A 23,989-nucleotide genomic window follows, 5' to 3' on the forward strand; every position below is an offset into this window, starting at 1 on the left:
GACCTTCAATGTGTGTCTGCACAAAATGCATTAAAGCAAATTATATCAGCAGTACAGCCAGACACAGTGGCATAGGAACTGGGATCACAGGGGGAGCCATAATTCTAGACAGTGTGTAGGCAGGTGCAGACTATTTTCTCCACTGTGGTTGACACTTGACCGCAGCGTCATTGCAATTGGAGGGGAAGTCAAGAGGAACATGGTTCCTCTGCGGTTCCCTGAGTTACTGGGAAAGCTATCCAATTGGATGCTGCTGCCACATGTGACTCTGGCAGTCATCTTGGGTCAGGCAGAGCCTATTTAAAGCCCTGGCTCCCAGGCTTGGCACGCATTTTGCGAATGGGTAGTGAAAAGACAGGTCACCCATCTGCCAGGGACAGTGTATAGCATTAGGGAGAGTTTCCAGACAAGTAGGAAAAGGATAGGCACATGCCATCCTTCCTTAAAGTGGATGTAAACCCCAAAAAATGTATTTATTTTGTTGATGTCAAAATGTAGAGAATACGATTTCCTATCATCTGTGCCCAGTCTTGCCACACAGAGTTAATCCAGCGCTGAGCAATCCTCTTTTTATTGTTCAGTGAAATAAAACAGACTTCAAGATAAAGACCAAAGTCCTTGCTTGAGTGACAGGTTTTTTACATATCTCATGCACTAGCTTGCAGACAAGCACAGCTTCTGTAAAGTGCACAATTCACATCCCCCTCTCCTCCTCTCCTCTCCCGTCCAGCTCTCCCAGGATTGGCTCTCTTTCCTGTGTTTTGATTAAATGTTTTCAAAATATGGGGTGATCTACAGTTCAGTGTAAACAGCCATCAGAATATACATAGACAAGAAGCTGTGCTTGTCTGCAAGCTAGTGCACGAGATATGTAAATAACCTGTCACTCAAGCCAGGACTTTGGTCTTTATCTGGAAGTCTGTTTTATTTCACTGAACAATAAAAAGAGGATTGCTCAGCGCTGGATTAACTCTGTGTGGCAAGACTGGGCACAGATGATAGGAAATCATATTCTCTACATTGTGACATCAAACAAAATGTTTGGGTTTACATCCACTTTAAGACCTCTTCATTATGGTTCGAACTCCTCAAGACAGATGCTGTCAGCACATCTGAGACCTGCTTTGCTACAGAACGCTGTTACATTCTGGAATGTTCCTGCTGGGTTGCCTCCCTGCCAGGCTTGTTGTAAATTAAAGAACTTTACCATTAATACAAATTCTGTTTTCTCCAACTGGACTGAGTATTTACTGCCGCTGCACCTACATTTGGTCGTGTGACATCAAATCACTTGAACACATGTCATGGACAAGCTCTTCCTTATGGTAGGTTCAGCGTGGAGTAGTAAGGTAGCATCGAGAATGGGAGAGAAATTACCAACCAGGAGTGGGCATGAAGACCATACCCCTGTAGCAATGCAGCTGTCCAGGCAATTGGTATTATTGATAAAAAGGTCAGCAACAGCCTCCATATTTCTCTCAATACATAATAAATTCAGAATAGCATCATGATTCCGTTAACACATGGTATGTGCATCTATACCAAACATCTTCTAATTCATACAAGCTGCTCTCATTTAAAATCTGTTTATTACCCCATGGGACATGTACTGTATTTTAAATAAAGTTATAATCATGTGCATATATGTCAGCCCACCTGTGACAAGCAGCTTTCTGCCTTGATTTTTTTTTTAATTTGTCACTTAACTTTTGTCCCCAGGTCAACAAACCATGCAGTCTCTTGACGTGTGTCGTTAATAATGAAATATTTCCTTTAGTGCAAGCATGGCAAAGCGGCTCTAGTTGTCACATTTGCGTTCCGGTATTGGATCGTTGCGGGGTCCTATTGTGTTTTCGGGCATTGACGGGCCGAGCTTCTGACAGTGTTGTTTATCTCCTTTTGCTGTCTCCGCCCCGCAAGCTGCTGCTGACTTTATCAAATTACTTCTATCAAGTCCCAGGGCACCATCAACATTACTTCAAATCTGTCACAACTGGCATTCTGCGGGCTTGCTTGAAAGGATGGTTAACAGGTCTGATCGCTGGCACAGATGTGCGACACAAACAAACAAATCCCTTCCCCGGGCTTTGTTAATTCTTCTTTTGCTTGTAGAGAGATAGGAGAGGAGGAGACGAGGCTGGGAGAGAAATTAGCAGGATACTGATACTTACGAACATCCCAGCCTGGTCTGCAGCCAGCTGGGTAGGCTGTTGTGCCGGTGGTTTCTTTGACAAACAAAAAGGTCATTTGGAAGGGCAATCCTGGAAAACTGAGAAAAGGAGAGGAATGATTGGAAATGGTCAATAAACAGTAAATAAGCTTCTCTTTGTATGAATAAATAGGCTGGATTCCACTCAAGCAGAATTTAGAAATTTTGGATTAATGTATCATAAATACACCCATGCCTTTAACAACTGGTCATTTTACAAAGATTCTCTCAATGAACAAAACATTGCCTTATAAAAAACAACTCCCCCATCACAGGGCATTAATAACAAATGGCACAGATAGATCAATAAAATCTAACTTTCTCCTTAAATGCCAGTAATTCCAATCACCTTCTGTATTGGTCACATGAGGTATATGGTGACAACGGTCATGTGGTCTCTTCCAAAGGGGAAGATCGGTGTTTGGACAAGTTTGCTTATTGGCTACTCTTGTCTGAGCAGAATGTGTGACCAATACCAAAGCACTGGTCATGTGAACAGAAGCAGAGGGTTTGGAATTACATGGATTACATGGGAAAGGTATGTTTTCCTTATCCATCTGTATCCTTTATTAGTGTTGCTCACGAATATTCGTATTGCGAATATTCGGCTCGAATATGGCATATTCGAGTATTCGCGAATATCTCGAATTTCGCGGCCAATATTCGCTATTCCGAATATAAAAAAAAAAATTGCGAAATTCCGCTAATGCGAATTTATTGCGAACATTTTGCGAATTTTTTATTTTTTTATTTTATTTTTTCTGATTGGCTCTGATGCAAAAGAAGAATATTTTATAAAAAAAAAAAATTTGTGAAATATTTTGACAACTGTGGTAGGAGAACTCTGATTGGCTCTGATGCAAAAGAAGGGCAGAGAAAGTATTCGCGAATATTCGGAAATCGAATATTGGTGATATTTTTTCGAAATTTCGCTAATGCGAATGCGAAATTGATTGCGAGATTTTGACAACTCTGATTGGCTCTGATGCAAAAAAAGGGTGGAGAAAGTATTCGCGAATATTCGATTTCCGAATATTCGCAAATACTTTCTCCACCCTTCTTTTGCATCAGAGCCAATCAGAGTTCTCCTACCACAGTTGTCAAAATATTTCACAACATTTTTTTTTTGATAAAATATTCCGAATATTCGATTTCCGAATATTCGAGAATACTTTCTCCGCCCTTCTTTTGCATCAGAGCCAATCAGAAAAAAAAAAAAATTCGCAAAATGTTCGCAATAAATTCGCATTAGCGAAATTTCGCAATTTTTTATTTTTTTTAAATATCACGAATATTCGATTTTAGCGAATATTTCACGAATATTCGGCTATATATTCGTGATATATCGCGAAATCGAATATGGCGTATTCCGCTCAACACTATCCTTTATTAATATTAAGTGGGGAGATTTTGTAATGTTATATTTAAGAGACTTTCCTGCATGCTGAAAGATCTTTGAGACCACCCTTTCATCAATGTTAGTCAAATTCTTTCATTACCTTTTTACTACTAACTCCAACTTATAACGCTCACTGCCTACTACTACTGTTATTGCACCATAAAAACTTTTTGGTGCACCCTTCTGATCCTGTTTATGTTTTGGTGCCAGAGCTAAGCCAGACCCCTGGATCTAAGGTCCACCACTTGTCTCTCTCAGGCCTCGTACACACGACAGAGTTTCTCGGCAGAATTCAGCGAGAAACTCGGTCAGAGCCGGATTCTGCCGAGAAACTCTGTCGTGTGTACACTTTCAGCCCGATGGAGCCGCCGAGGAACTCGTCGAGAAAATAGAGAACATGTTCTCTATTTTCTCGTTGTTCTATGGGAGAACTTGGCCCGCCGAGCTCCTCGGCGGCTTCAGGGCTGAACTCGCCGAGGAACTCGATGTGTTTGGCACGTCGAGTTCCACGGCCGTGTGTACGAGGCCTGACACTTGACAGATGGGCCAATGTGATGAGGCTTAGCTCCAGGGGGCGGGCAATAAATATAATTTTTGTTTAGCTCACAGTTTTTGTCCACCTAGAACTAAAGTTCTGCCTCTTAAAATTTCGACCCCTGGTAAAAAAGTTGTACTCTTTTCCTTTTCCCAAAGATTAGAGTTTAGATTGGCTGGTCATCCCCTTTAGCAGAGATCATATTACCAAACACTTAGGCTTTTGGTATTGTGACCAGCACTGAAGGGATCCTGGAGTTTTATTGATCAGGAAAGGTAAATACTCCAGACCTTCCATTTTTCATTATATCCATGTCAGCAAAAACAACAAAGGATAGCCCTAGGGTTAAATTATAGTATATAGTTCATTTTCAGATTGGACTGGCAGGTAAACTCTGGGTAGTTCTGGTACAGGTAGCCAGCAGTAGACTGTCCATAACTGATCTGATATTATCCTCCTGTCCATTTATAATACTAATAATGTGATTCTTGACCATGTTATCTACCATGGTTAGGCTTTTCATTTTGCAAGGGGGATTACACCTAACACTTTCTTTGCCACAGATTAAATTTATATAATCCAGACACTGAAACTCACCCACCCAGGCTCAGCCGGTTGCCATTAAGCCTCACAACCCCGGAGAGAATGATGTGTAATCAAGTGGAAAATTCTATTTGCATCTGTGCAACACAGAAGTCAACTTTCACTTCTCTTGCAAGGCAGGCCCACAACCTATAGTGGGGCTCATTAACTCCTTTCCTGCCACAAAGCCAGGTGTGCCAGGTCATGTATTTTGGGACAGCACAGGACTCACTTGTATTTTTGTTTATGACTTTGGCCACCATGAAAGGGAAAGGGTTAAAGCAAGCATTTAACCAATCCCATCTGCAAAAAGCTTTTGGCACAACTGTAACAGTGACAGAGGATTCAGATAGGATGAATGAAATATCTTAATACACTGTGTGTGATTTAGAGTTTGTTCATGCTTACGCCTATGTAGTAATGCGCGTTATCACATGTGCTTCTGGTCAATACTGGAAGCATTTAACAGCCTCCAGAGAAAGAAGAGATTGTTTGTTACCAAAGTATGGTATCAGTTCACAAACAGGTTGTCCTGAAGGTACTGAAAAGGGGCAACAAAAATAAAGTCACCAGAAGACTAAAAACAAGAACTTTTCAAAATCCACGAATCCAGAATGTGCACCTTGCTTTTTAAATGACTAAGACATTGTTACTTGGTGCCTATAAAGTTCTAATTTAAAAGTTTGGAAATTCTTTACAAGGGCTTTTTTTTCTTGCCCTTTTCTGGTTCCACTTGGGGACCATGTTACTTTAGCAATTTACTTACAATAAGATTTCTAAATAGAACCCTCATCGGCAGCTATGTCATCACTCCTTCAATGGCCAAAAAGCCACAGAATCTTGCTTACTAAGAAGGAGGCAGCGACAGAGTAGCACCTTGCTGGTGTGGCCAACAACAGAGCAACCCTGTAGAACCAAATGAGTGTTCCTTCCAATCCAACAACTGACAAAAATAAATATATATATATATATATATATATATATATATATATATATATATATATATATATATATATTTCACTAATGCTTTAAGTTCTGGAAATTAAGAAGGTAATAATTTTAAATGCCAGTTTATTGTCTAACATGCTAGGTTGCAGCACCGAAAAGAATACAGCTGCACTGGAAACCATTGCCTTACATGAATCCTGGACACAAAAAGAATTTGCTACACCATCTGTTTCCAATGAATTCATGGGTTGCATCCTACTGAATAATACTTAGCTTTACAAAATGGCCACCATTATGTCAAGGCAGCTAGAGTCCTTTCAGACATCAAATGGAAGTAGACCAATGGCAGCAGCTCCTCTCCCTGGAGGTCTCCCATTTAAACAAGTAAAACATGACCTGGCTGTATTTCCACAGAAAGAGAAAAATTGACAAGAGCTGCCACAGGACCTATTATTAACCCATGCAAATTGAATGCAGACACCCTGAGCTGGGTTTGTGGCAGCAAAATGCTTGTTGCGGTGATAGGAAAGGTCTGTGATGGATGTTTTACTCCACGCTTCACAGGCTGTCTGTTTACTGGTGCAGGGACAGATGGATTGGCTGAAGGGATCCCCAGATGTGCCACCTATCAATGTAAAAAGCCTTGTTTAACAGCTCATACATGGCTGCACAAGCCAACAGTCACCCTCTCAGGTGTCTTCCTGAGCTGAACGCACTTCCTCTGAAAGTAGATGGCCCTTAAAATAAATTTAGCAGAAGTGTGCATTTTGCCTATTGCAAATACAAAATAGCTATACCCAAAACAGCACGCTGAGAGCTTAGTTAAAACATAGCCAGAAATACTACCTGATCCCTTATATATATAGGGGTTTGTTTATAAATGCTTGCTTACCGTCTATATTTTATAGCATTCAGCTATTGTTTTCAGTGCATTCACTCTTTATGTAATGCAGCGGCTGATGGGCAGATCTTGTTTGATTTTTAAATGTGATGGGTGAACCTTGTTTGTATTTAAAAATCTCATTGTTGTATATTGATTCTGATGGGTGAATCTTGTTTAAATTTAAATGCGATGGGTAAATTATGTTTATAATTAGAACCTCTCTATTATGTTGAATACTGATACTGATGGCCAAATGTTGTTTGAGATTAAATTTGAAGAGCGAAACTTGTTTGTAATTAAAAATTGTTATGTTGTATCCTGATGCGCGAAGGCGAATCTAGTTTGCAACTGGAATCTCTCTAGTATGTTTTATACTGATACTGATGGGGGAATCTTGCTTGAATTGAAATGTGATGGGTGAATCTGGTTCACAGTTGAAATCTCTCTAATATGTTGTATACTGATGCTGAAGGGGGGGATCTTGTTTGCATTGAAATGTAATGGGTGAATTTGTTTGTAATTGGAATCTCTCAAGTTGTATAGTGATAGGGTCATTTTGTTTTAATTTGAATGTGATGGGTGAATCTCTCTGGTATGTTATACACCGATGGGCTAAACCTGTTTGAATTTAAATGTGGCAGGCAAATTATATTTGTAATTAGAACTTCTCTAATATGTTGTATACTGATGGTCAAATATAATTTGAATTTAAATTTGTTGCTGGGTGAATCTTGTTTGTAACTGAAATGTTTTTTGTTGTATGCTGATGCTTATGAACAATACTTGTTTGCATTAAAATGTGATGGGTGAATCTTGTTTGCAATTGAAATCTCTCTATTATGTTGTGCATTGATGCTGATGGCAGAATCCGGTTTGAATTTATATGTGACGGCCAGGTGAATCTTGGTTGCAATTGGAATCTCTCTATTACATTGTATACTGATGCTGATGGGAGCATCTTGTTTGAATTTAACTGTGATGGACTAATCTTATTTGCAATTGGAATTTCACTTTTATGTTGTATACTGTTGCTGATGGGGGAATCTTGTTTGAATTTAAATGTGACGGGTGAATGTTGTTTGCAATTGGAATCCCTCTATTATGTTGTATACAGATGCTGTTGGATAAATCTTGTCTGAATTTAAATGTAATGGACCAATCATATTAGTAATTGGAATCTCACTTTTTATGTTGTGTACTTCTACTGATAGAGAAATCTTGTTTGAATTTAAATTTGACGTGTGAAACTTGTTTGTAGTTGGAATTTCTCAGTTATTTTATATTCTGATGCTGATGATGAGCAAATCTTCTTTGATTTTAAATGTGACGGGCGAATCTTGTACGAATACTTTATTAACAAAACCTCATAGTGTTTTCTCTTATTTATTTATTTTTTTAAACCTATTTACACTATTGTTCAGCTGCTTATATATCAGGTAGTCATTTATTTATCATTTTGAAGAAACTTTGATAGTTTCTCAACATTTGTTCAAGTCTCTACTATCATAGGTAGGCTCTTCCTTCACTTGTAATCACGTCTTAGTTTCCATCTGGTCCCATTTGGGGAGATTTCCTCTCACTTCCTATTTTGGTGAGCTGGAACAGAAAATGAGGGCTATTTAACACAAACAGCCTTAGAAACACTTTGTTTTAGTAGAGTTGTGGGTAAGTGTAGCAAGGTGCGAGATGTGACGACAGTCAGAGGTTGTAGAAAGGACTGTTGTGTTGAAGAAAACTGAACAGATAACCCAGAGAGAGAGCACCACACCAGGGAAACACTCACAATGGATTCAGATGCACCCATAGCATTTGTCTCTGAGGGGGGAATGCAGCCTGGGCAGTCCGAACCCAAAGGGGAACTTTCCACAGAAGGATTACATATCCCTAATCTGTCCCTACTCGTCAGGGACCTCTCCCTACAGCTAGACACTTGACAGACAGGTAACCTGTCCCTATCCTGTCCACTCACAAAAAAAGTGTGTCAAAACCAGGGGCCAGGGTCTTAAAAAGAACCTGCCACACCTAAGAGTTCTGGACACCCATGTGAACAGAGTCACATGGGTGTCCGGCATCCAATCAGGATCGCTGCTCCAGTGACTCAGGAAACCATAGAGGAACCACGTTTCTCGTGACTTACTCCCCTTTGCATTCATGCTGCATTTGAGCACCACCTGCAGTGGAGACAGCTGACTGCATCTGCCTACAGAGTGATGAGTGGTTAAAAGTTATGTCAATTTGTGTGTTGTCTGTTGTTCTGTTGGGAATTTCCATTATTTATTTTCAGTACCAGTTACTGGTGTCACCCAGGACAACATAAAAGGTGAAATTGGCCAGTGTGGAAACAGACAAGACTTTTGACCCTTCCCCTAATCGATCTGATACTAAGAAAATAAAAACATACATACTCACCTCCATGCTGCAGCAGCATCTGCTGCTGCAGCTGTCCCCCACTGGCTCTAAGCACAAGAAGTAAGCAAATAAATGACTGCTGATCGCTCAGTTCTTGGTCAGCTCTAAGCTGAGGTAGTCACCGCTTACTACTCTGCCCCTCCAGCACTCACTGGAGTGCCAGGCTCGAGTAGGGGTGGGCACAGCTGGCAAGCTCTGCTAGCCGGAGTCAGCTATCAATCAGGGTTTTGGGTGGTTTCCAACAATATGGTTGGGATCCTTCCAGAGCTTGAAGTATTTCTGTGATGTCAGTCGACAGTGGGCTTTAGCAATATGCTTTTATGGGATTACTGGACAAGAAGTGTGTTAGAAATTTGTGCCGCTCACAAGTCACCAAAAACGTTATGCTCATTATTTCTGATAAGGCATTCCGTATGTGACCACCCAAATAATGTAAAATTTGTTCTTAAAAGCAAAATAAATTACATCAGTTAGGATCATTTGCAAATGCATACAAATGTAACATATAATAGGAGGTGACCTGGCAAGCACATTTTTTGTAGATAGAAACACATTTTTTATGCATGAAACAGACCCTTAGTCTAAATGAAAATCCTGGAAGTTATTCGCTGTCACAGCTATCAGTGACAGTATGAGGACTGGCGTCTGCAAGACATTAATGGCTCCAGCCAATAATTACAGCATCTGACTCCTTGATCCTTCCCAGTGCACTCTGACCTGAACCTGACACCAACAGAAGAAGTAAAAGCACCCCCTACTGGATACTCCTGACAGGTTCAATGCATACTTATTAGTAGTTACAATAAAAATCATAAAAGCCGCAGTGCTGCACAATATGATGTAGCAAGTATTGGTTTATAAGTAGGCTGTTTTTGCATGGATCTCTCAAACTTTGTTATATACAAACTGGCACAATGGACAAGTACACCATATGTCCAAAAGGATGTGGATGTCCCTATACATTTTTGGGGTCAGGTGTTTCCAGTGAAAGGTACTGTTAATACTACAGTATACTAAGACATTGGAGACAAATGTGCGCTTCCAGCCTCATGGCAACAGTTTGGGGAAGACATTTGTCTGTTCGTATGCCCCTTTGCACAAAGCCAGTGCCATAAAGATATTGTTTGGTGTGGAGGAACTTGAGTGGCATGCAAAGAGCCCTGACCTCAGCTCTACTGAAAACCTTTGCAATGAATTGTAACAGCATTTGCGAGGCAGGTCTTTTTATCCAACATCAGTACCTGGGCTCACAATTGTCCTTATGGCTGAATGGGCACACTCCTAAATATTGTGTAAAGCCTTCCCAAAAGAGTGAATACAGGTACCCGGCCACAAAGGAGATGGGGATTAGACAACCCACATTAATGCCCTTGGTTTTGGAATAAGATGTCCAACAAGCTCATAAATATGAATAGAACATCTATTATGGTTTGGTCTCAAATAGTTGCCGACACCCCTGATGAACAGAAAAAAATGGAGGATCCCCCAGGGTGGGGCTTTTTAGGCAACAGTAGTACAAGTAGTCATGGTAGATACAAAATATATAATAGTTTAATAATAACAGGACGGTATCAAACAACGTTCAGTAAACGTATATAGTACAAAGGTTTAAAAACAACACATTAATGGGGTGTATTGGAAAAAAGGTGAAGAGTCCACAATATAAATACTGGGCCCAACGCGTTTCGGGTTTCCTTCTTCAGGGACCGAAGTATGTGTGGAGTCAGAAAGTGTAACAGACAACTTTTCTAGAAAACAAATAAATGACAATGTGTTGAAAATAATAACATACAGATGAAAAACATTAAACTGGTACAGATAAGAAAAAATCATACCACCCGAGAAGTTTCAACGGCTCAGCACACCCCTTAAAAGGACATCGCAATCGGGACGACCTTATGTCACCGATTGTCTCCTTTCATTACCCCCTTCTCCACTCTGTCATTTGCCCATGTCAGTAATACATACTGGATTTTCCCTGTATTTATCACCATGCCCATTCATCCCTCAGTACACCCCCTGGGGATTCGCGTTCGAAGCGCATTTTGGCTTGACTGGCATCTCCCTTATTGTCACTCCTTAGCTGGGCGCACGTAAGCCGTCTGTCCTCCTTCCATGGGAGACGGCTTTTTTGACCTGGTCCCCATGCACCTTTTGGTGTCTTTGACCATGGGTCTATACCTGCGCCTATAACAGGGGCAGGGATCACACAGTGGACATTTTTCGTGCCCCTGTTTTTTCCTTTTTGCCCCTGGACCTTTTGGCCCACGTGTCCCCATTCTTGCATAATTATAATATCCTTTTAATACAACATCTTCTTAGATTGCTGTCCCTTTAATTTTATGGCTGAGCATACCTGTACACAAAGATACTGTATATACAAACCCCTGCTTGCATTGAGCAGCAACCGTGCTTACAAATCACTCTATAACAAAAACATTTATTTGCATCTTGCATTTCCAATCCTTCTTACTTGTTTTCTAGAAAAGTTGTCTGTTACACTTTCTGACTCCACACATACTTCGGTCCCTGAAGAAGGAAACCCGAAACGCGTTGGGCCCAGTATTTATATTGTGGACTCTTCACCTTTTTTCCAATACACCCCATTAATGTGTTGTTTTTAAACCTTTGTACTATATACGTTTACTGAACGTTGTTTGATACCGTCCTGTTATTATTAAACTATTATATATTTTGTATCTACCATGACTACTTGTACTACTGTTGCCTAAAAAGCAACAAGCTCATAAAGGTGTGGTCAGGTATCCACAAACGCTTAGCAAAATATTGTCCTGCAATTTGAATTCTGCTGCATAACCAAGGACTGTATGTCTGACATTAGTGGTGGATCCCTGTATCTGTTTTAAAGGGGTCCTCAGACATTAATTATACCTTCGGGTTATTACCTCCCCTTGGAGAGCTGCAAAATCACTCTGTCCCCATAGCACCACTTTGTGGTGAAATCTGGTATTGCTGTTTGTACTTTTATAGATAAAAATATTTGTTCTACAGTTTCTCTAAAATGATATGCTTATGCTGTGCTTAGAGCATAGGGTAAGGATAATTATACTGATTCCCTGATTCTTACTTTCCTCTGACTTTACTTGATGTGTGCCTGTTCCGTGTCAGTATAGAGCCCAAAGGCAGCTGTGCAAATAGCATTTTCAGATCAGCACTGCCATCCTTTGTGTTTCCCTCCCTACAGATTTTTCTAACACTTAGAACCAAAGTGATTTATTTTAATTACTTCACAAACTTTTCATATATACTTGAGATGCCAAGAAAAGAATGATTTTTTTCCTCGTAAAACTTCAGAATGTGCAGTAATAAGTCATAGAATGCACATCCCTTTGTAATATTTACTGTTTAAATTATTCACTTGCAGAGGGATAAGAAAAAAAATCCTCTCCAGGCTATGGTATCTGTAATTAATTATTCATTAATAACTCGCTAATTGCAGCGAGCTGCTGATTCCAGAGATTCAAGGGTGGATTTAGAAAATTCAGAAATTCTTCAAAGACACTTTTTTACATTATATAAAAAAAAATGTTGCTTTTCTAGTTTTTGGGGTACTTTACAGACAGGGATAACAGTTTAGTAAATTATGTTACAGGATATACTGTAGAATGTTGAGACTTTTTTCAAAGCAGTCCCAGTAAATCACAAGTACTACCCAGGATCCGATGGACACCCCTCTAAATGATTGAGTTCAGGTGTTTCCAGTTAAGGATATTGTCAATGTTACTACATACAGGGACTTTTTAGACAATTGTGGTCTTCCAACCTTGTGCCCCTGTACACAAATTCAGCTCCATAAAGACATGGTTTGATGGGTTTGTTTGGGAGAACTTGAGTGGCCTGTACAGAGCCCTGATCTCTACCCTACTGAACAGACCTGAGGATGAATGCCATGCTGATTACAAACCAGGTTTGAGTGTCAGGAACACATGCAAAATTGCCTGATTTCCCGACATGCAGAGAAACGCACTGTCATTTGGCAGATGCACAGATGTGGCTTAATTGTTAATGGCACCCCCACGCATCTGAAAATGCGACTTGTTTCCACGCATGCCAAACCGCATGGTGCTCTCTGTTTTTAGAAAAGAGTCTGAATTTTTTTCTGTGTTTCGCATGTGTAGGACAGCTCATTGAAATGAATAGGCTGCCTTACACACAACGTGCAGAAATGCACCCGTGCTTGGCCACATCTGTAGGTGTGAACCAAGCCTTATTGTCCAACATCAGTAACTGACTTCACAAATGCTCCTTTTGGCTGAATGAGCACAAATTCATACAGACAGTCTTGTGGAAAGTGAAGATTAAAGGCCTTTATAATTGGTGGGTTTTGGAATGGGATATCCAACAAACTCATATAAGTTTGACGGCCAGGTGCCCACAAAGGCATTTGTCCGTACTGCCTATAACAGTCCCGCATTTTTGGGGGGTTTTCCTTTCTCTACATCCATATTTAAGGGTCACTTGGTCACATTCTCCAGTCCCCACCCTCCCACCGCTGCCCGCCCCCTCCCCCACCATTAATCTGGTTAGCGAGGTGCTTCTTCCTGAAATCTATCTATTTCTTTTTAATCTAGTAAGCCACGTCATCCATTTACAGATCCAGAATCACACCACAGCAGAGGGACTCGTAGGTTGCAATGGAACACAAATGTGGTGATATCACTGTGCTTATAGTCCATTGTTTTTTTCCTCCATCCCCATAACACAAGCTCTGTATGGAGCTTATGCAATGCACTTGCGATGCACTAATCACGGTTGCAATGCTCTGCAGGCCTGCATGCAAGCATTTAATAAAATGCACATAATAACATTGAAGTATGGAATTATATACACCGAAGAAGATCATCAGAGCATAAAACTTTTTAAAAAATAGAACAATGAAATGAGCAGTATATTCTGACACACAACTGGCTTCCTGTTCAGCATTCAGAATAAAAACCAATGATGTCATTGATTGTGTTGCTTTCTTAAAAGGCAGCTGACATAAAGCAGCAGTGAGCTCAGTAAAATTGCATAAACATTAAATATCTCAATCTCCATACAAACCTGGGTGTTTTTACACATAGTGGGAATGCTTTTCCTAGCTCTTTCACACAATACATACAATGTGACTACTTTGTTGTAGGTATGCTTCTTTAAGCTTTTCCCCAAACAATGCTGAACTGTAATATTTTCCCAATGGGATTAACTGAAAACCTATAGAAGTGACATCTACTGTATCACAAACAACACTATATATATATGTTAGCTCACATCTTTTCTATCACAAAGGTCTCAGTTACGTAAATAAGGCCCAAAAAAGCTAAAGAAAAGAGACAACAAGCTCAATTGAAACATCTTCAGACATAACATTTCAATGTTGATAACCATCATAGGGCTTAGCTTCAGTCTCCGCACAGACAGAATGTCAGCTGTCAATCAAAGCCAGGGCCGGACAGGACAGATTAGGCCTGAATGGGGAGAGAGAAAAGAGTCTTGTCTGCCCAAGAAAAAGCCGTATGTATCTGCTTCTTTCATTGAGCCACAATACAGAATCTGCTGAATAGGTGGCAAGTATCAAGTATTATACGCCTCCCTCCCCAGCCTTAAGAATTCTGGGTCATATGGTCCCATGGGAACCGCCAGCGGTAAGAGTCCAATATACCTATTCAAGTCAGTTGTACGGAGAAGAAATATTATCTCACTTTTCCTGCCCTATTTTCTCTACAAAGATCAGGCTTGGTCCTGTCTGTCGATGGTGACTGGTGATTTCGCCATTAGGCCTCAGGATGTGTGTGTTGTGTGTCGACGTGCAGACGGGCCTCCAAGCGCTGGTGGAGGACTGCACTGAGTTCTATTTACATTTAAATAGGAACACAGCAGATAAAAACCATTTGGCCCATTTAATCTGCTAATTTACAAGACAACGGTCGGCTTTGGTTTTCGAGGAGATGGAGGAGCTTTAGGAATACAACAGATCATTTTAGAGTTGAATTAACATAAGTTAATGTGTATATATATATATATGTGTATATATATATATATATATATATATATATATATATATATATATATATATATATATATATATATAGTACCCAACCACTAAAATGTCATATAAGCTGGTTATTGCCATTGCAAAATAATTTTCAATATCTTGAAATCTATAACCTTAGTTAAAATAATACCTGGTGATCCAGCCATAAAGGCTCTGTTCAGGCCTTTGCTGTTATTGGCTGGCAATGCTGTGTCCCTGCCGCACAAGCCTTTTTATGGGTACTGTAAGCTTCTTTTTCTAAACACATGATGCAGCCATGGTTCACTGTTGCTACCATTAGGAAACCCAATCTGAGAAATGCCATGCAGTCACCACTGGAGTGCATGGAAACAGTAGGGCTTCATTTGCATTGGCCATCTAATTACAGGGGCATGGGGCCCTAGCATTTTGCTGCAGGCAGATTGTACAAATGCACTGTCCAACCCCTCTGCTGGCAGCCTGTCAAACTCTGGGAGAGGCGTTTGCTGCTGGATGTGGCTGCACAGTGCATCTAGCGGTACAAAGATTCAGGGAAGTATGCACCCAGGGATGAATGCCCAAAACACCCGCAGTTAACGCCAGAGTCACATGCACTGAGGCTAAACACCCACTATGGGGGGGCCTATGTGGTTGCAGGAGATATGCAGCACTGAGATCTAACAAATAATTAAAAAAGGTGAAACACATTATTTATTATTATTAAATAATTAAAATGTTTATAAAACCAAGTGCACATTTATGGCAAGATATGTAAAAGTAAGCATCCTGTTTTCAACCAGCTGTTTGATGTTCCATTGTCTTATCACAGTTCTTTGACGTGTCTCTTACCACATATATTTAAATACTTATTTACCAACTTGTTTGCATGATTGGTTGCCCACAGTGTGTTTAGGGTGGGGTGTTCTGGTGTGAGGATGGCACTTTAGAAGATATTTAGGGAGCACTGTGTGTCACCAAAGGTGTAGGGGACCTGGATTGGACAGCAATTGGCAGATACTTTTTCTTGGATCGAGACCCCACATACTCGTCTTTGAATCCACCAATTTTGGATATGTTTCTCCCAGCCATAGACCCACTTACAACAACCCTGACCATAGGTCCAAGAAATGTCCACTAACGTATACCTTTTGAGCACTTTACTACAAAGGATACTTCTTTAATTAATAGATCAAAATGCTGTCAAAACCTTAGGGCAGAATATCATCAGCAATCACATTTGTGATGCAGCAGTCTAAAGAGTGCAGTAACACCTCTTAAGCCATTTTCCTTATCTTTCTTCTAGAAAGCACTACATGCTAGTCATGGAGCCCAAGGCCTTCATACGCCATGCCACAGGACCCACACACCATACTGCTACTCTTACAATGTCCCCTCTCCAGTCCTGTCCAGCTGGGCACATTCTTTGATGTTATCTGCTCCCAGGTTATCTGTTCCCACACACATTAGTGTTGCCAAAGCCATACGCACCAAGCTACAGGACTCACAGTTAGTCCTAACGTGTTCTGTACCACTCACCCTGAGAGTTCATCCCTGCCAAGGGGTTGTTAATGGTAGCTACAACTCAGGATTACAGCTTGAAACCCCAGGGTTATCCAGCTTCCATACCCTGTTCCCCCTGGGCTCCACCCACAGCATGTATTATGTACACACTAGATCCACTCATGATATCAATACAGGAGGGTGTTCTCTAAAAGGCAGGCATGTCCAAAGTCCGGCCTGAGGGCCAATGTGGCCCGCGTTCCAGTTTAATATGGTTGGTTCCCCTGGTGATTTGGATATATATTTTTTGTGGCCCCCAGGGCCACAAAAGATATGTATCATATTTATTGGCTCTGCCTCAGAGGGGGCAGGACGAGTGCCGCCAGAGTACATAGAGAAGAATCTCCTGTTTACTCGGTGGCATCTGTAATAGGAAGTCCGGTCTCCTGGGTTGCCATAGACGACTGTTCTATCATAGGAGGCCACCGAGTAAGCAAGAGATTCTCCTGTATGTAATCTGTTGGTGCTCGTCCCGCCCCCTCCCTGTCCCTTCCGATACTGCAGATGGGCATCGATCAGGCTGCACTGATGGCAATGGTGAAGCTGCACTGATGGAAATGGTGAGGCTGCACTGATGGCAATGGTGAGGCTGCAGATGGGCTCTGATCCTTATTTTGCTTTAAGGTTCTTTATTTAAAATTTACATTTTTTTCCCCTGAAACTTCCCTTTTAAAGCGAAGGGGCGTGTTTATATGCCGATAAATACAGTAACTCCAAATAACACGCCCAAGCTAATCCTTAGTCCTGAACGGCGCTCTGGGATTCGTTGGGGGCCACAAAAAAGATATATATATATATATATATATATATATATATATATATATATCCAAATAATACACCCAAGCTCATCTCTTCACCACACACAGCCTCAAAGGCAAGATAATTCTTGTTGGGTAGTGTATTGGTGCTCGGTCGAATCACTTAGACCGAATTTTAATGGTTCAAAGAATGTCGGGCAAAATGGTCGGCCCTGACGCATGTTCACTTCATCAAATCTGGCCCTCTTTGAAAAAAGTTTGGACACCCCTGCTAAAAGGAAAGCTAACACCTGTTTAAAATTCTACCTTTACCATACCATAATGGCAACAGAGCCACCTACTGGCAAGGAGGCTACCTTGTACCTGCCTAAATTGTGACTGTGACACATCGAAATGCAATAAAGTGTTTATATTGTTCTTGTTTGTTTAAGGAAGTCTTTTGAGTGCCCACTATACCTGTTTCTGGATTAGATATTTTGTGTGGAGCATTAATGTATCTATTTTGTATTTAGTGTTGATACCGCATCTATACATTTACTATGCTGTATATACTTCATATATATGTATTGATATGTATGTATTATATATACAGTATTTACACCTCTGATATAAATTAAGCTATTAATGACTTGAATCTCCTGCCATAAAACATTCACCTTTGATGACATTATAGAATAAACACATTTAACAGCATGTTAACTTGCTGAAGTATCATTTTCGACGACCTCATTAATGTCATTTAATTAAAACTTCTTGCTCTTGACTTTGATGTTGGCGTTGGCAAAAAAATAAATAAATATATATAAAAAAAAAGATGAGCCAAATAAAAAAAGATGGGAAAGAGGTGTCGGTAGTGGAGGGGGAGAGGAGTGAGGGAGGGTGGGCCACAACAGATACATATCAGAGACAGCTAATGAATACCAATTATAGACCTTTCTCCCTGCAAGCATGTAGTAAATATACTAAAACACAGCAAGTTTTTTAATCAAACGCAGCATCAGCTTGCTGCAAATTTACCTTTTAATAATCTCTAATGCGTATTGATCAATTATAAACAGAATATTGTTTTTGTTTGTTTGTTTGTTTTTTTTCTTATCCTCAGACCTTAAGCAATTTTTTTTTTTCTGTTAAAGATAATGAAATACCGAGCTGCAGCAACACCATAATAAGCGCTAATTAGCAAGAGCCTATTCTCAATGTAATTTTATAATTAGGTAGCAAGCAGGACTGGGGTGTAGGTATCTAATTAGGAAAGTCTCTGAACTTGTGGCAACAGACTTGATGGGAGCCATTTTGTGAGGCCTGCCTGGATTTACATATACAAATAGTGACTGTTTGTTAGGGCACAGTCAGTGAATTATTGCCTGAGGGAGGTTAACCTCTCCAAGCTTGTGTGCCGTACCTGAGGGAATACGCAAAGCAGCTGAGGTCTTGTTTTTTTTTTTCTCTCTCTGTGAGAATGAGTTTGGCCTATTACAATGTAGGCAGCCCTGCTTGCCATTATCAACGCGTAGCACATACAAATATGTGTAAATGTCACTCATTTCCCCTGGGCCTCTTATGTCGTTGGTCCAAGCACTCTTATGGTGGTATTGAAAGTGTCAAAGGGCACAGGAAGCATAACAGATAGAAATAAAATCATTTGAGGAGAAACACGAGCCTAAATGGAAAACTGTAACAAGCTGGCTGCATTTTAAGGTAATGGCAGCCATTTGTGAGTTAATACTCCATAAAATTACAGTGAAGGGGAAAGTATAGTCCTTTTATAGTTAGCTTTTACACATGAACAGTATGTGAATGTGATCATCTCACTGAAAATGGGGCTATTAATGTTTTACAAAATGACCTCTATGCCTAAATTGTAAATCTGTATGTATGAGGGGCAGCCATATTTGCACTTTATATGGAGCCACTGCTTCCTGTTTAGTAGTATTGCACGGTTGCTGTGCTTTACTGATTCTCTTTTTGTTGGATGTTTGCCTGCCCTCTGACATTCCTATAGGCTCATCGCTATTATAGCCTGCCCTACTGGCTGAAGGAATGTTCATGAAGTTTAGCCAGTCAGACCTGGGATTTGGCAGTGACAGGCAGGTTTGGAAAGCTCACCTCGCAAACAACAGTTTGGCACATTTCCCCTTTCTTTAAAGTGGAACTAAACCCCCAGAGAAACTCACCCCCACATTCCAGCAATGCATCAGTTACATCCCATGTTACTGGGTGCTGGGTTTTCCACCTCTTGATTGGCTGGCAGGGGATGATGTCATCCCACACATGTGCATGGGAGTCAATCATTCCGGTAAAGCCGAAATGTGCCCGGAATTCACGTTTAGCTGAGCAAGCACAGCTCAGTGTGCATTCGGGAGAAAGCTGTGAGGAGGGTAAGTTTGTATTAGTTGCAGAAAAGACATGACATGTCTATTCTGCAATTACAAACTGCCTGCTCGCAATTTTCGAAAATGTAGGTTTAGGTCCACTTTAATATTTTCCCGCCTACGGTATGCAGATATGTGGCCTCTCGTGGGTGGGCTGTAACGCAGAGAGGCTGTACAGTATTTATGCAGCCCTATGTAAACAGTTTTCTGTGCTGAGAGCGTGCGCCCTCTGTGCTTCCAGTACTGTCACCGAAAAAGACCGAAAAGCTCCCAATGCATACTTGCAATCGGGAACTTTCCGGTCATGTGGCCACTGTGACAGCCAATCACAGTGAACACATTACCTAAATGCCTCCCAGCAATTAGAAGCCGAAGGTTAAAGCATTTATTAAGAAAAAAAAATGGTAGACGCCCCAAACCTATCAATGGTCATCACCAGATTAAACATCCAAGCTCAATTAGAACTATTATTAGCCTATAAGAATGATTCTATAATCCCCTATCATAGAAAATGGAAAATGTGGTTAACCCACCCGAAAGCTTACAAATATTTAAATGATTCCTTACTTTAATAATCTTCCTATAGTCTGAAGAATAACAGTATAAAATATTGAATCTTTGGTATAGATAATGACTAACGGCAGCCTTTATTTCAGTTTTCTCCATCCCTTCCCCCCTCCTTTATTTGTATTTACTTTAGCTGTATAGGTGTACCACTGATCATCTTGGTGACCTCCCAGTCCTACAGTTTGTACCCAATTGGGGTGGGCTGGCCTAGGCCGCCGAGTACCGTATTCTTTTTCTGTTAAATGTTTGCCTGTACAAGGTGATTATACCACTTAAGTTGTATATTGAATGCAACTACCTCAAGTGCTGTAAATTGATAAACCCAATAAAAATTTATTGATAAAAAAATAAATAAATGGTACTTCCAAAACTTTAGTGTACAGCAAGATGCATAAACGAGCATTGCATGAAAACGCTCCACCTCTCACGGCGTGCGTGATGATGTCACCACTACATTCTGCCCACCGCTCGGTGTACATTTTGTTTCAAAAGATGTCTTCCAGGGTCCAGGGGCATTCATATAATACAATATTCAAAATATGGAACAGCAATCAAGAAGGTCAAAAAGGACTTTATGGTAAATGTTTTGATACTAACAATTCAAAATGTGTACATAATGAGAAGACAATGTGATTTCACTTTAACCCTATATAATTATACTAAAATTCCTTGTTTAATAACATATCTATTATTCTATTTATTGAGCTGTCTATCCATCTATGTTGTATGTATGTGTCTGTTTGTCTGTCTATCTATCTATCTATCTATCATATTCTATCTATCTATTTATCTATCTATCTATCCATCTATGAGAGAAATATTATGCGCTGAAAATTAACTCAAGTGGCGTGAAACTTAATGCAACAGTGCAAATAGTAGTGCAATTGTGTTTAAACAAACATGTAACAAAACCATAACAGTAGTCCCAATCAGTGGCTGGGTGTGTACTCGTTCACTACACCCTCTGTGTAAGAAGAAAAGACACAATACTGATTTAATGACTTGAACAGTGTTAGGTGGGATCAGCCTCCCAAGCCTCAGATAGCTGCCTCACATCCAGGTGTATGATCTTCCACACTAGCACAGCTCATGCAAGACAAGGAGAAAAATAAATCCTCATAGCGCAATCAAGTAAATACCAATAGGAGACAAATGACAGGCTTGTGACAAAGGCGCACTCACAGATCCCCTGGACAAAATAAGCACCAACAATCCTCCTTTAGCCGCTCAGGTTAGATGTTCTCCTCATTTGGATGTGCGATCCGTCATTCCCGTTCGTAGCTCCTCCCCCACGCGTTACGTCACTGGACACGTGACTTAGTCATTGGTTGGTTTTACCCTTGTTATATGCTGCGATTATTATTTGGTTATTTTTGTGGTGTCATATAATTAATTATTTAGTAGCGCTGTAGTACACTATATTTTATATCTATCTATCTATCTATCTATCTATCTATCTATCTATCTATCTATCTATCTATCTATCTATCTATCTATCCTTCCATTCAGTGACTGTTTGTTCGTCTCACTCTCTTTCACTGTAATACTATCTATCTATCTATCTATCTATCTATCTATCTATCTATCTATCTATCTATCTATCTATCCTTCCATCCAATGTCTATTTATCTTATATTTTATATCTTATACCTTTCTCCCTCACATAAATATCTCTTAGAACTATATATTGTTTCAAAAGGCTCCTCTCGGTACATAGAGTTAAAGCTGCAGTTGAGAATTTCTAATGAAACAAAACTGTTGGTCTCAGCTTATTCTGAGGCTCACTAGTTCTTAGCCTCACCTGGTAGAAAGTCAGCAGTTTTTCCAGGAAAATACGTAGGGAAGGGGTCGTTTTCCATCCGCACTGGTTTGAGGACTGTCACAAGGACTTTATTGTTTATATCGGCAAAGGAAAACTACAAAAGAAAGAATAAAGTTCATTAGAGCAGGATCATTTTAATTGCAGATTAGCCAACCATTGGCTTCCACGTGCTGGAAACTACAAGTCTCAGCATGTCCAGTCCCAGTCCAGTCACCCAGTAATGACAGATACATGTTCTTCATAAACATATCTGTGGATGCTCCTCATAGCTCAGTTACATAAATAGTTTTTTTCCGGTCCTTTATAAATCGGCGAAGCCATCTGGTAAAGAGAAAGTTGAAAGAAAAAATATTGCATTTCTAAGACAGATTTGAAGGGGACGGTTCCTTTAAGTGAAACCTTTCTGTTGCTTGCTGCCTATCTTTTAATTTCTCCCCCACCTCCTCCAAGAAATGAAAACTTAATTCAATAATAAATGAGTTTAAGGACTGCAGAAGAGTCACTTAACTTAAATCTTTCTGTAGAGGTTCTCACTTAGGCATCTTGAAGGACAGTAAATCTCGCCGGAGGAAGAGGAGGGGAGGGGAGCAGGCACTGCAAGTTCACTGAATCAGAATCAGGAGAGAGAGAGATAGAGAGAGAGAGGGGGATTCTCTGGGGATCATTATAACCAAGCTAGCCATTCATAGTGGGATCTGATCAATAGTTTGTAATCCAAAAAATTTGGAGGCCTATTTTTCATAGTGACATGCGCATTCACTGTTCAGTGTGAACTGCTCGAGCTTACACGGGGCATTATGTGGCGGGAGCAGGAATGGAGAAGGCTCAACAGGGACGGGCTGTGATGATGCATATAAATGGGTCAGGGTTCTTGTTTTTTTTTAAAACACTCTTGTTGCGCCTTCAATAGGCAAGGTGATATGGTTACCTTAACCACTTGGAGACCAGGCCTTTTTTTGGAACTTTTTGTTTAAAAGTTTAAATGAGTATTTTTTGCAAAAAAAATTCTTAGAACATATATTTATAAATATATATATATATTTAGCAGAGACCCTAGAGAATAAAATGGCGATTGAATATTTTAGTATTTGTGCAGCAGTCTTTCAAACTAATTTTTTGGGTGAAAAAAATGCAGTTTAATGAAGTAAAAAAAACCTCAATATTTACCACAATTTTTTGGTTATAGAATGAAAGATGATGTTATGTCAAGTAAATAGATATCTAACATGTCATGCTTTAAAATTGCGCACGCTCTTGGAATGGCAAAGAAAGACAGTACTTAAAAATCTCGATAGGCGACGCTTTAATAATTGTGGTTTGAACACGATTTACATATGCTTGTGCGACTTACTTATGTGTTCGCTTCTGTGCGCAAGCACAAAAGAATGGGGTGCTTTAAAAAAATCGTATTTAATTAACTTTTTATTTTTACGCTGTTCCTTCATTTTATAATTTTTTTATTGCTTTTACTGTATTTGCAAACATCTCTTGTAATACGAATAATGATGACAGGTCCTCTTTATTGAGAGATCTGGGGTCAAAAATACCCCACATCTCACAGTTAGCTTTAAAAGCAAAAGAAAAAAAAAAAAAAAAATAACATTTGCTTTAAAAAAAATAAAAAGTATTATCGCCTGGGAACTGGAAGTGATGTCAGACGTCGCTCCGGTCCTCCAAGGGCATAGAGATGAGTGATGGCAATCTTTGCCTCACTTATCTCCATACCCAGCTACAGACCACATTGGATTGTTCCTGGGCTTCACCGATGGGTCAGGTAAGCCCGGGAACTCCATACAAAGTATGTTTATAAGTTTTGGGTAGGATGGGGAAGAGTTTTGAAACTCTGTCACATTTTACTGTGTAGTCTTGTGTTGATTTTTCCTCTCTTCTCTCCTCAATAAAAATGCAGACAGCCACATAAACTTGTAACAT

At 40.1% G+C, this 23,989-nt stretch overlaps 1 protein-coding gene and 1 long non-coding RNA gene across 6 annotated transcripts in view; one reads left to right on the forward strand and one right to left on the reverse strand.

The window, feature by feature from the left end:
- EBF1 (EBF transcription factor 1) overlaps positions 1 to 23,989 on the forward strand; it is a 449,855-nt gene that overhangs the window by 231,956 nt on the left and 193,910 nt on the right. The window lies entirely within an intron of this gene.
- Positions 1,571 to 23,989, reverse strand: part of LOC120932581 — a 40,214-nt gene continuing 17,795 nt past the window's right edge. The window contains exons 2-3 of the long non-coding RNA XR_005748016.1: positions 22,037 to 22,151; positions 1,571 to 2,269 (exon numbers count right to left, since the gene is read on the reverse strand). This is a non-coding gene — a long non-coding RNA (uncharacterized LOC120932581). The remainder of the gene's footprint in view (positions 2,270 to 22,036; positions 22,152 to 23,989) is intronic.

Source organism: Rana temporaria, chromosome 3, assembly GCF_905171775.1.
Source record: "Rana temporaria chromosome 3, aRanTem1.1, whole genome shotgun sequence".
Classification (NCBI taxonomy): domain Eukaryota; kingdom Metazoa; phylum Chordata; class Amphibia; order Anura; family Ranidae; genus Rana; species Rana temporaria.